Raw genomic sequence first — 12,804 nt, forward strand, 5'->3', positions numbered from 1 at the left:
CGGTTCTTCATTTGTGCACGGGCTTGCAGGAGCTCATGGTGGAATAGGGCATTTGTGTAAGGTGAAGAAGAGGCAAAGCTCTATGCAGTCTCCATCTTGGCTATAACTGACTTCGTGCTCTACTAGATAACCAGTGGCTTATGCAGATTTTGAAAGACCAGGGAAAATCAACCAGAAACAGGTCTGCAGTGCTAAAGGTGTTTTCCTGCTGTGGCTATATTCCTGAAGGAAGCACACAGCATTCTAATACAGGCAGATGGATACCCAGCACGTCTCTAAAACAAAGATAGTATATAATTTTAAAATTCATAAATTAGTTAAACTAATATTTAATCTCATGCTACTTTTTCCCATGAACCAGCAGCTGGCTAGAATCAGTGGTACGCAGACAAGTGGATTTCCTAGCCTTAATCTGACTATTAAATGTTTGAAAGAGGGCGGTGTTCTTTGTATGTTGCTCACTTTGGTCAGGAGAAGTGTTAGATGTTTGCATTTTGCTAACAGTGAGGCATGGCTCTTCAGGGCTGGAACTCTGGAACACAGGCGAGCTGTAGTTGGTGGGCTCTGCCGAGCTGCCTGGCACACATTTGAGCCTGAGAGCCCTTCGGTGAAACAGGGATGAAGATTCCTTGCAAACCTTGCTTTTGAGGTATGGGGGAGCAGCAAGAGTGGGCAGCTCTCTGAGGGAAGGTGGGCTGGGAGCTCAGGGTGACAAGGCAGGCAGGGGCAGTGACCTCCTTGACAGGAGGTGCAGTCCTGCAGTTATCAAACAAGAAGAGCAGTAGGGTGACAGCAATGAGGTTCAACCAACAGACCCGACAGACAAGTCCGTAATGACATGGCAGGTCCACGGTCAAGTGAGCAGGTCAGGATCCATCAGGTACTTGGGCAGGCATGGGCACACCTGCAGCACTTCCAGGTGTTTGGCCGTACTGTGACCAGAGCTGGCTTTCAGCACATACAGCAGAGCCCTAAGGTCCCACGTAGGGACCTGGCATGAATTATGTTTAGATTCTTGAGATTGATAAAGCGGGTTAATGTCCTTAAACGTTGAATCTGGGGGAAGATTTGAGAGTTTCAATAGAAGCTGACCTATTAATGCAACATCATTGCAACCAAAGAAGGCATTTTTTAGGTATCGGCCTGATTACATCAACCTTTTTTTCAGTCAACAGTACTTCATTTTCTGTACTGCAGGCATCAGTATTGATCCAGTATTGCCATTCCTAGAAGCTGAGCAGCTGCTGGGATCCTTTTTGACATTTAAGGTTCATACTCTAAGATGCCTAAGAGTGATCAGATGCTGTAGCCTCAAGGAATCCCTGATGGTTTCATACGTATGAGAATTTCCTGTTGAGAATTAGTTTAAAAACTCCCGATAAATAAATTTACAGATAGTGGTTAAATGTGAGTGAAATACTAGTGAGATAAAGAAAAGACTTGGATCTGATGCATCACCTGTACTTCAGTATTTTCTTACTCCGCAAGTAACACAGTTTACTTCAGATAGGCTGTTAGCCATTGAACAAACATTGAACCAAAACTATTTGTGTAATGTTCTTTCCAAAATGCTATTACCAAGCCAAGAAGCATGCTGTGTTCCTGTGGCTGGTATAATTGTCTGAAATGGTGAGCATCCATCAGTTTACACAAAACAATGAAAGAATTTACTGTACCACACTGCTGGGTTTTAATATCTGAACAAAATACTGAATGATTATATGATTTAAAATATTCCCCTGCATAAATAGCAAGTGTGTGTAAAATGTATATACACATTTTTTTATACTCATGGGGTTCATTTATGTATGGAGCCTAAAGTAGGTATGATTTGAGATTACCAGCTTCAGGAAGAGTTGTGAGGGAGGGTGTAACAGTTTTCAAATGACTCCATCTTGCTTTGCAGCAGCCTTTTATATTTGTGTTCTCCATGTTTCCAGATGGGAAAATGAGTAATGGACTTGAATTCCAGGAAGACAGGACCAACTTTCAGATGCAGAAGGACAGCGAAGCAGTACAACAGCTTACCTGCGGAGGTTGCGCAGTGTCCGCTGAAAGCCTTGCCATGTCAGAGTAAAGATCTGCAGGAACCCCACAGGTACAGTGGAGCCTGCATTGAGGAGGGGGAACAGATTAATGAACCTTAGAGGCCCCCTCCAGCCCGGTGACTCTACGACTGGTTGTAGGGCATAAGGAAGAGGCATGCAGCATTAATTGACCGGAGTCATTTTCCCCCTTTGTCCCTTCCTTCAACTGAATCACTCATTGGTTTTGGTTTTTTTTTTTAATCTCTTTTATAAAGATTAAATACTTTTTTTGGCTTTTTTCCAAACTAATATATTTTGTCTGATCTTGGGAAGTATGGGCGTTTTTAAGCTGAATGAAAGCACATAAATCTACTAATGAACTTTAGCTATTAATTGTTATCTCTGCATTTCAAAGCTTGTTTTACACAACAACTGACTCTTTGTGATGAACGTGAAGAAGCAGTCCTATCACCAAAACAATTTATAGTAGAAAATAATCAGATTTAGCAGAGCTTGTAGTTTACACAACCAGAGGAAAAAGGATTCCCGCATTTTAAAGACTCTGTAGATGGATAACTGTAAAACTTGCAATGTGGTTCATAAGTCATTCTGTCTATAAAACTGGGTATTGCTAATTTCCACACCCATTCCCCCACCTATAATTTAGGCATTCTCTCTCTGCCCCATGACTCTGCTTGTGTTAACTGCATTTTAATATTGCTTCCTTCCTCCTTTGCTTTTTAATTTGGCCCAGATCCTTGATCCACATGGGGCCTAGTGGCAAATTTCTATGGATAATACGTCCCACGTTATCCTGCATTTGTATGGTAAGTGGCGTTTCCATACAAAATACTTGTGAGCGTTCCGTGGTACAGACTAGTTTGCACATTCACACATCAGCAGAAGTAAACTAAGCTGATTTCTGTACAAGGGAATGAAAACTGCAAGGACTGTAAATCATCCATACTAGTATAAATTTAGAAATGTATCTGTCTGCTGACTGTGTTTTTCAGGATCCCATCTTCTGTCCTTTGCTTGCTAAGTGTTTTAGACCGCGGTACATGTGCAAGGAGTGAAGATCAACCCTGAGCATGTTCAGAAAGGAGTAATTTTTCTCCTACTGTTTGAAAGAAATAATTGCAGAGGTAGGTGCTGCGTTTCCTTTGGCAGTTACATTCAGTTAGAGTTTAAGTACAATAATTTTACAGCAAGATCAGGTATGAGTTTAAAACACTACCGTTTCCAGTGTGGTCATGCTTTACAAGTGACATTTGGGTCATCTTACCTATGAAGGCAAGTCCTTGTTCCCATTTCACTGAGTGGGGCAAAAGTGAAAATCCCATTTCCTCTTTAAAGAGAAAACTAGGCAGTTGAAGTGGGAAATACCAGCCCAGCCCTAATCAAAATTTATACTCCCAATTCCTGGAACCACCCTTCCCTTCCCTACAGCGGTTTCTGCCAAAGCTGCTCTGTCTCTCCTACTTATTATCTCTTGTTTTAACATCTGGCTCTTTCTTGTGGGGGGCCTATATTTACACTCCAGTTTTTCTATTGGTATCAGGATCTATACTACAAATTTGTACAGATATAGCACAGATTTGAGAATAAGCACTAAAATGGTAATAGTAGACAGGTTGTGTATAGGCACATCTTGAGCAGAATGGATTTGTATGAACTTGGAGATGTGGAGAGCTGTGGCATCAAAGTGCATGGTGGGGTTTTGGAGAGCTGGCACACGTTCCTGTGCACGTCGTTGGTGATGGACAGGGGGAATACTGCTTTAACCCCCAAAAATTCCACTCTTACTGCTCTGTGTACATCTATACCGCTGCACTACCTCTACTTCAGTAAGGGTCTGGGTGTTTTCGGTGAGGTTGGTTGTTTTATAATTTTTTCAAGAATTTTACTACTGCATTAGTACAAGTGCAATGTACAATTACATACATGCACAATTACATTACATTATGTACAATTACACAAAAGGTTCAATATTCAAAAGCATTCAAATAATATATCATCTGACTTCAGTAGTGAATATTATGTCCATTCTATTTACCAAATTTCTTCTGTAAATATATTTTCTTATGTGTTTTAACCTTTGCAAAATTGCAACTTTATATCATGAGTGAAGTGTATACAGTAGGGATCATAAAAGACCACATGCTTGCCTGTAAGGATTTAATCATCTTATGCAAAGGAGAATGTTGTTAAAAGTAATTATCTTGTCTATTAGGATTTTGGTGATATTCTTGTAAACTGAATCAAAAGGGAAGTTTGCAACACTCCCGTCATAGCTACTGTGTTTTTCTCCTTTCCCAGATGTAAACTGGAGATTGCCCAACAGGACTATGACGCTGTTGCACTGAAAATATGAGGCAATATTTTACAGATCTCCACAGCAAATAAATATCCTCTATCTGAGATATTTTAGACAGGTTACAACAAATCACTTTTGCACAGTGCCCTGGTAACTACATTGCTGCAATTTAAATACTACTAGAAGCAGAGCATAGATGATCATGCTCCAATGCTTAGGATGGGGCTTGACGCTGTTCAGTTTACGAGTATAGACACGGGCAAGAACATTGTGTGTAATATCCCACATGTGCATCACTAAATTAACTGTAGTTTAGCCAGTTAAGGGAAGAAATGAGAAGTATTGTTAAGTTTAGAGAAAGTTATTTTGGGAGAATTCAAAGATGATCCTTTATTTCCATGGTCAGTCCCTCAAACTATGACAGGTTCCAGTCAAAACTGGAAGAAGATGGAAGCTTCTCCAGAGCAGAGATGAGGCACGAGGCTATTTCAGGTATTCAAGAAATGCTTGACCTCCCTGGAGTGGTGGGAATGAACGTTGACTTCAGTGGTGGCATTTTGGATAGATGTGAGGGCAGGGCTGCTAGTATATGGTGGATATTTAATGTGACCAAAGCAAGGGAGATTTTACACCCAAGTGGAAAGAACACTGCACCTCGGGCTACCAGAGGATGAAATAACCAAAAAGTCAAGGCAGGCAGCTCCTTCCCTCCACCATTTTTCCAGAGGATCTCTGTCAGCTTCCCTTGTTATATGATGTGTACATGATGTCTACTGAAGCAGTTTGTAGAGAGTAATGCCCAACGGTGGATGTCTGTCTTGGTCTCTAGTGATACTTACATGCTTCCTCTTGATCACAGAAAAGTAATTGGCCTTTTGTGTCAGTTAAGACGTACTATTTCCCCTTCCTCTGAAGATCTGGGGAAGTAGAGCTCCTTCCTTCAAACAACCCACCACTCCCCATGAAATTAGAGGAATTTCTTATAGAAAGAGATAACTTGGAAAAAGAGTAACTGTCTAGTAAGGCATTCAGTAAAGCAGCTGGGAAGGAAGGGAGAGAGGAAAGGTGGAAAATCATTTGAGATCTGGCCAAATGTTTCTCTTAAAACACTTTCCAACAGAAAAGAGCTTATCAATGTAAATGTCAAATTTTCAAGAGCTGAAACTAATCTGTTCTGGTTTGGGGTTTTCAGTGAAGACTTTCTAGCTTTTAATTTTACCACCATTTTCTCCTAGAGGGTACAGTCCTGTCCTGACCTGCTCTGGTTTCTTGCACTTCAGTGTCTTTTGAAAACTGGATTCCTCCAGCCAGCATGACAAGGTTACTAGGGCTGGTCAGGTAGAAATAGTAATGCAAACTTTTTCAAACTTTTTTTTTTCTGGTTCCCCACCCCCCAACATCTGGATTTGTTGGAGGTTAGATAATTGGGCACTATCTAACCACAAGGCCTGAGTCAGTGAGCGCCCGTGTGGAGCAGCAGTCTGAAGTGCCTGCAGCTTGTGACCGCTGAAGTGCTGAGCTGTCTGGACCCTTTCTATCTTCCCTTCCTTCTGGGTAGGCACATTTTGACACTGACAGCGTCAAGAAAGTGACCAATAGCTGCTGTCAGCAACAGGTTTCCCAGCCTCCTTTCAGCTGATGGAAAATGGTTTTAGTGAATACTATTCAGAGGACAAAACAGTTACAGGAAGTTTGATAGAAAACCTCTTCATTTCTTCAAGCTGTCTTGAGCTGTTAAGTCCTAACAGCAAACCAGTTTCTGCACTAAGTAGGAATAGTGGGAATGAAAATTATCAGTGCTGATGGTTTTTTTTTCCTAGTGTAGTTGGGATTTGGAGACAACTAACTGATAGGAGCTAAGTGGAAATCATTTCTTAATCACAGGAACCTTTGGAGCTTCTGACATTGAGACAGCCCTACTTCTGGCTTACTTCATGCATCGCTTCATCTATCTCACTACACTGAGTAACGCATTTTAGGGCATCTAAACTAATACATCAAGATACAAACCAGGCTGAAGAAACAGATGGGCTTAAGACTCTGTCACTGCCTAAGGTACTTATACGGCCAGTGAACTTCTACTGTATTAGATTGTGTAATTCCTGTAGGTCAAAATTCTGCCTCTTGGCTAAGGCAAGAATTTGGACTGGCCTCCAGGCTTGCTCAGTGTTCAAAGGTGCTCGAATCTAAGAACATAGGCCTATCCCTGCTTTGACCACGGCTCAGAAATCTTCAGCACAAGGCTGTCCCTAGAGCTTGGCAACAGCCATGCTGCTAGCCTTCTCTCCGCCGTGTGTTCTCTGAGCAACCTTCCTGCTCTTTCTTGAAAGCCTTCAGTATATCAGTGCATTTTGAGGCCAATGTATCTAGAAATATCTTCAGTGTTTCAGAAAGGTACCACAAGCTTCCTGTGGGGCCTAGGCAATATTCCTCACCACCAAACTGAAAAGCAATAGAACCAAAACTGTCCATAGTAGATTTTATTTTCTTCCATAAATATTAAGGATCTCAAAGTAAAGCAAAGCTGGCCACTGGAAAGAAGGACTAAGCCCTAAGGCAGAAGGACATAAATAAACAAGGGACAGTAATGATTCTGAGGCATTTTGGTGTTGGTCTCTCAAAGCATCTGAGGCAAATGCCTCAAAATAAAGCAAGAAATTTGAAAGCTACTGAAACCGTTTTCTTTGAACACCCTATTGCATGTGGATTTCAAGCACTGAAAGAGGGAAATTCTGTTATATCAATGGGATCTCTTGCGTTTTTACCACAGAAGCAATGATACTGTGAGAGCTAGCTATGGTGACCATGCTCCAAATCCATCAACAACAGATATATAGCTTGGGTTGACTAGTATGTGATTGTTGAGAAAGACTTACTTTTCTCTCAATTAAAAGTTCTTACTTAGGTACGTAACTAAAGCAGCCCAAAGGCAGAGAGTTAATTTGAATGACTGGTACTTCATAGAATCATAGAATGATTTGGGTTGGAAGGGACCTTAAAGATCACCTAGTTCCAACTAACCTGCCATGGGCAGGGACACCTTCCACTAGACCAGGTTGCTCAAAGCCCCATCCAGCCTGACCTTGGACACTTCCAGGGATGGGGCAGCCACAACGTCGCTGGACAACCTGTTCCAGTGTCTCACCACCCTCATAGTGAATGATTTCTTCCTTATATCTAATCTAAATCTACCCTCTTTTGGTTTAAAGCCATTACTCCTTGTCCTATCACTACATGCCCTTGTAAAAAGCTTTCTGGTAGGCCCCCTTCAGGTACTGAAAGGCTGCAATAAGGTCTCCCCAAAACCTTCTCTTCTCCAGGCTGAACAACCCCAACTCCCTCAACCTGTCTTCATAGGAGAGGTGCTCCAGCCCTTGGATCATCCTCGTGGCCCTCCTCTGGACTTGCTCCAACAGGTCCATGTCCTGCTTGTACTTAATGTATGTTGGGTCTCATGGATGATGCTTACATGAATTACAGGAAACTCATTGCACAGGATGAACTATTACTGAATAATTTCTTAGATTTATTAAGCATAAGCTGGCTATCATCCCACATGCAGAGCTTTGAACTGTTACTGAATAATTTCTCAATTAATTTTCTTTGGGTTTTTATCCCACCTGCAGGTCTTGTCTTTTCCACCTACACAGCCTCCAAAACAACAGGGTCAATCCTGCTGCTTTGACGCAAGCCACACTCTCACTGACATCAGAGGAGTTTTGCCTGTGTTGAGATGATGTTGGCCATATGTTTACTGTGAGAGCTGCAAGGTACTGTCTGGCTTACTGCTTGCCTGTTGGTTTGGGTTGTTCTGGTGGGTGGAGTTGAGGGGAAGGAGTATATCGTACTGGGGTAAGGGAGAACTGCTGTGTAGGTGTGGTGAGTTCACTAGCTCTGATGGCTGCTGCCCTGACCCCTAACGATGGCCGTGCAGAGTAGCCCATGATTCCCACTCTGCGGCAGAGGCCAAGGGTGAGGCATGCACAAGTCTAGCAAGGTGCCCTCCTCGGGGAGTCAGATCTGCCATATGCTTTGCATGGACTCAGTTCCTGGTTGCCAAATAATTTCCCAAAGTGGAAGGAGGATGCAGGAAAACACTGGAAGCTCTGCTGCTCCCTTACTTCATACCCATTCCCAATGTATGTGCTATGATGAGTTCCAAAATGGGAAGGAATGAGATGACAACGTGTCTCAGAAGAGCAAGGTGAACGTGTCTGAATCCACTGAGTGGTTCTGTCAGAGCGTTGTCTTAACTGGCGTGGGAAGGAGCTGAAGTTTTGGTCTGCTCTGATGGACAAGAGTTTTTACATCTTTGCTTTGATCTCGTGACAGTATGGCACATCATACACCAGGAAGGTAGTTAAATGTAAATGGATTCTGCCTTACACGGAAGGCAGGGAAAAAAGGTGCATTCCCTGCTCTGGAATTGGTGATTTAATTAGAGACAGTATTTGTCAAAACATCTCTGTGCTTCAGTTGCTGTTGCTAAGGATTTAAACCAAATACACCCTTTTCTCTGAGAAGATATGGTTTGAGAGGAAAAAAACAAAATCTTTACAAAATATTTATAAATAAACAAAACAATTCACTGATTTTTTTTCTTCTTCTGTTTTACTTCTGATGAGCTAAGGGAGACCAGCAGAGTCTACTTTTGTGTGGTTTGTGCCCTTGAAAATCTATGGATCCTGCTCACAAAGATATCTGCAGCCAGAGTCAGGAACAGTTCAGGTCTTAAATGCTATTGTCAGTTGGGTTTTATATGTAGAAGGCTTTGAAGTTTCCCCTGGAGAACAGGGTCAGTATCTGTAGGTGACTGCACAGGTTTCTTAGGTGATTATAGGATTAGACAAGGGCAATGGAACTGCAAACTGTCAGAGTGCTTGGGGAGAGACAAAAACCCCGTGAATATCTGCAGCTTCAGATGAGTTGGTACTTCTCTCACAAAACTTTTCTTTGAGCAGGGCGTAGTTACGGTGTAGCCCATGTCTGCTTGGAGATGTGACACTTGTTTCTACAGCAGCAGCTTCTACCTAATAGTCACCCAGCTATCACCACTATTTAGCATGGGGACAGCCTTAGCTGGATATGGTTTCTGTGTCCTTGGTACCTCAGCTTCTGTGTACTCCTTCAGCTTCCCCTTGAAGCCTGCAGACTTCTAGCATCCACATCTACTACCACTCCGTGCTGAGACACTTCCTATTGCTAGTGCTGTGCCTGGCTCCGTGGCTTCACTTGAGCATCATTCCAGTTCTTGGCTTTGAGGAAACAGTGAGACAGCTGTTCCCTTTTCATCCTCTTTGTGACAACAATCTTGATGTTGTAGACTTCTTTCATGACCCTTTTAAGTGGTCTCTTTTCCAGGCTAAAGTCCTGAACTATTCAGTCACTCCTTGTACTGAAGCTGTCCCATATTGGGGATATCAGTAAACACGCAAATAATTCAGCGCACTTGGCTTTCTGAAAAACTATCAATAATATTTTTTCCCTTTTGCTTGGAAACTAGGCTTGGTTTCTTTCAGTTGTCATGGGGGTAAGAGGAGAGGTCCTCCTGTGGGTTAATAAGTTGTTATAGGTAGGAAAGAAAGGGTGACAGTAAATGAGCAGTTTCCCTGACAGAAGGAGGGTAGCAGTGGGATTTCCCAGGGACCTGCATGGAGCCCTATGCTCTTCCACATATTTATAAGTGATTTGGAAAGATAAGTCATCGCCCAGGACAGTAAAAAATAAAGAAGGCTGCGAAGAGCTGTAGGAGAATTCAGCAAACCTGGGTAGAAAACAAAGTGACAGCTGTCACTGTGGCATGCTGCGACATGGCAGTGGCACATCAGCCCTGCAAAGTAATAGAGACAGGCAGGAAAATCCAGTCAGCTGCAGGGACACAATAGCGAGCTCTCAACTCGTTGTTGATTTTTCTGGATTTTTCTCAGGAAAGGTCTTGTCACTGGAAAAAGTTTTCTGAAAACATTGACTCAGTGTTCAGCAATATCAAATGTTATTGGAAATGAGAGGAGAGGAAGAGGAAAAAAAGAATAAATATCTGTGCTATACATAAACCCCCAGAGCTCCTGTACCTTGGGTGTTACGTTTACTTGTGATCACCACATTTTAAGAAAGGGTGTGGTATAACTATGCACTGAAGAGAAACAGCATTTTTTATAAGAGACATGAAAAGCTTCCTTGCAAATAAAGATTAAATAGTGTGGGACTTTTCAGCTTGGAAACAAAGACAGCTGAGCAGCCATATGATAGAAGCCTATAAAATAGTTGGAATGGCGTGTAGAGGAAGGTTACAAAACTACTATTAAATATTCTTCATAATGTAAAATCCAGGTGCCATCAAATGAAATTATCAGGTCGCAGGTTTAAGGCAAACATATGGAGTATTTTTGTGTATGATGTATAGGTACATTGTGAAGCTAGGCATCTTAGGCTATTATGGAGGCCAAATGTACATACTGGTCCTGGAAGGGGTGAGATATGCTCACAAGTGATAAATTTACTGAGATTTACTGTAACTGAGAACCTGGATGCCATCTCCAGCTCAAGAAATCCTTAAGCCAGTGATTGGCTGAAGCTGGAAGCACATATTGAGAAAAAGATCACTCTGTACTTGTCCTGTTCCTTATGCCCTTCCTTACTTATCCGCAATGGAGCAGGTAACTTTGGTTTGCCTATGTTTGTATGTTGCTGTGAGCATGCTGAAGGCTGTGAGATTGCCATCACAAGACCTTAGGAGCAGATTAGCTAAACGTGTCTCTGATGTGGGGTAGGTAGAGCTTATCCTGCTTCAGAAGGGTAGCTAGACTCAGGGACCTCCAAACATCACTTTGATCCCATTTCCTGTGATACTGTGGAACCCGTGAGTGAAAGTGCCTATTTCTCCTCTTCCCACCTCTGGGCTGTCATCAGCACCTGACAGAAGGGGGTCCTGGGTGCTAAAGGGAAGGAAAGGCTGAAACAAGGGCAGAGCCTGCAGCCAGCATGTAATCCTCCCACCGTTGCAATCACTGTGGAGGCTGAGGGTGAGTTACACCTCTGAAAAGCACCAGAGCAGACACGCCAGGATGTGACTCAAACACCAGGCGAAGCCATAAGCCGGGTCTGTAGGCACTGGAGCCAACATCATGTCAGTCTGCTGTGTTACTGGCAGCTTGCCTATGGAGGAGTGCAAGTGGCAGAACGAGGTTGCTTCAAGCCCTGGGAGAAAGGAGTTGCAACCACTGAGCCTGTATGTACGAGCTGTTATAACATCGCAGCAGAAGTGGTGAAGATCCAAATGAAGCATCTAAGGAGCAGTTTCACAACACATCTGGCCCATGAGCTTTCTATGGGAAAAAGGACAAAACAGGAATGGGCTTACAGGACAGATAGCAGTCTCATCCCTATGTACTGCTCTTAGTTTCTCCTTTTGGTATGATTGTGTTTTTGGACTGTAAACTAACCTGCAGGACCTTGTGGCCAGATGCAAAGCGATGTCAATGGTAGGGAGGGCAGCTACAGTAGATGCCGATGCTCATGCATTTCAGAGAGCACATTCTTCAAGGCAATGCCATGGGGAAGTTACCACTGACCGAGTCTCCCTCCTGCTCCCTGTCCCCCAGCAAAACCAATCCCTGTAGGTAGCATTGAAAATGGACAGCAATAGACTTGAAGAGCTAAGAGACTATGCTGGGAGAAAAAGATGAAAAAAAATCCCTGTAACTTGCAGTTACGGAGACAAATTGAGCTCCCAAGTAACTGAAAGAACATAGGAAGAACTGGCATTTGAAAATCACTACATGCAAGAAAAGGTATAAGCAAACAGTGAATTAGTGCATATTCCCCTATGTCTTCTTTAAAAATGTCTGAAGACTTATGTGACCTACAGCCTTTTTTTCCAGGGACTTACTTTGAGGTCCTCTGTTATTAACAGACAAGTAGTATTGCCAGGAAGATAGCTTATCCTCTAACTTTCAGTCCAGCTCATTGGCCCTCAGTCCAGGACACTGGAGCTGTGTCTAACCACAAATACCCAAGCCTGGAAATCCCTCCTCAGGGGCAAAACAGCTTCCAGGCTCTGACTAGCTATTGTGAAGAAACCTGAAGATGCTTTCCATGGCCATATCATGCATGTTATGAGGCTGAGCAGTCAGAAGTGTTTGATGGCTCCTGCCCAAGTCAACCTCATAGTGTCTACCACATATAAAGTATGAGTAACACCCGTTCTTTGAACCACAAGTAAACCACTTCAGTGTAGTTCTGTTAAGGTATGTTCTACAAATAATAATTGCAAACAGCTCCCTGTGTTCCACCTCCACAAGCCCCCTCCTTTTCCTATGGAGCAAGATCTTTCCCTAATGCTTTTGAAACCAGAGCAACAAATGAAAATATTTCCAGCTTGTTTTTAACTGTTGCTGACAACCTCTGCAGTGATTAGAGAGCGTGTTCCTTTCATTTGTTTATTTTTTGTTATGTTATTTG

At 42.8% G+C, this 12,804-nt stretch overlaps 1 long non-coding RNA gene across 3 annotated transcripts in view; it reads left to right on the forward strand.

Annotated features, from left to right (window-relative positions):
* Positions 1 to 25: 25 nt before the first annotated feature.
* The window catches only part of LOC142408036 (uncharacterized), a 74,797-nt gene continuing 62,018 nt past the window's right edge, over positions 26 to 12,804 (forward strand). The window contains exons 1-6 of one of the 3 annotated variants that reach the window (XR_012775134.1): positions 26 to 181; positions 1,941 to 2,098; positions 3,041 to 3,172; positions 4,347 to 4,836; positions 6,229 to 6,399; positions 7,971 to 8,876. This is a non-coding gene — a long non-coding RNA (uncharacterized LOC142408036). Of the gene's footprint in view, positions 182 to 1,940; positions 2,099 to 3,040; positions 3,173 to 4,346; positions 4,837 to 6,228; positions 6,400 to 7,970; positions 8,877 to 12,804 lie in introns of those variants that run through there. The other 2 variants (XR_012775135.1, XR_012775133.1) reach the window with 2 other exon arrangements.

This window comes from Mycteria americana, chromosome 3, assembly GCF_035582795.1.
Source record: "Mycteria americana isolate JAX WOST 10 ecotype Jacksonville Zoo and Gardens chromosome 3, USCA_MyAme_1.0, whole genome shotgun sequence".
In the NCBI taxonomy this organism is placed as follows: Eukaryota; Metazoa; Chordata; class Aves; order Ciconiiformes; family Ciconiidae; genus Mycteria; species Mycteria americana.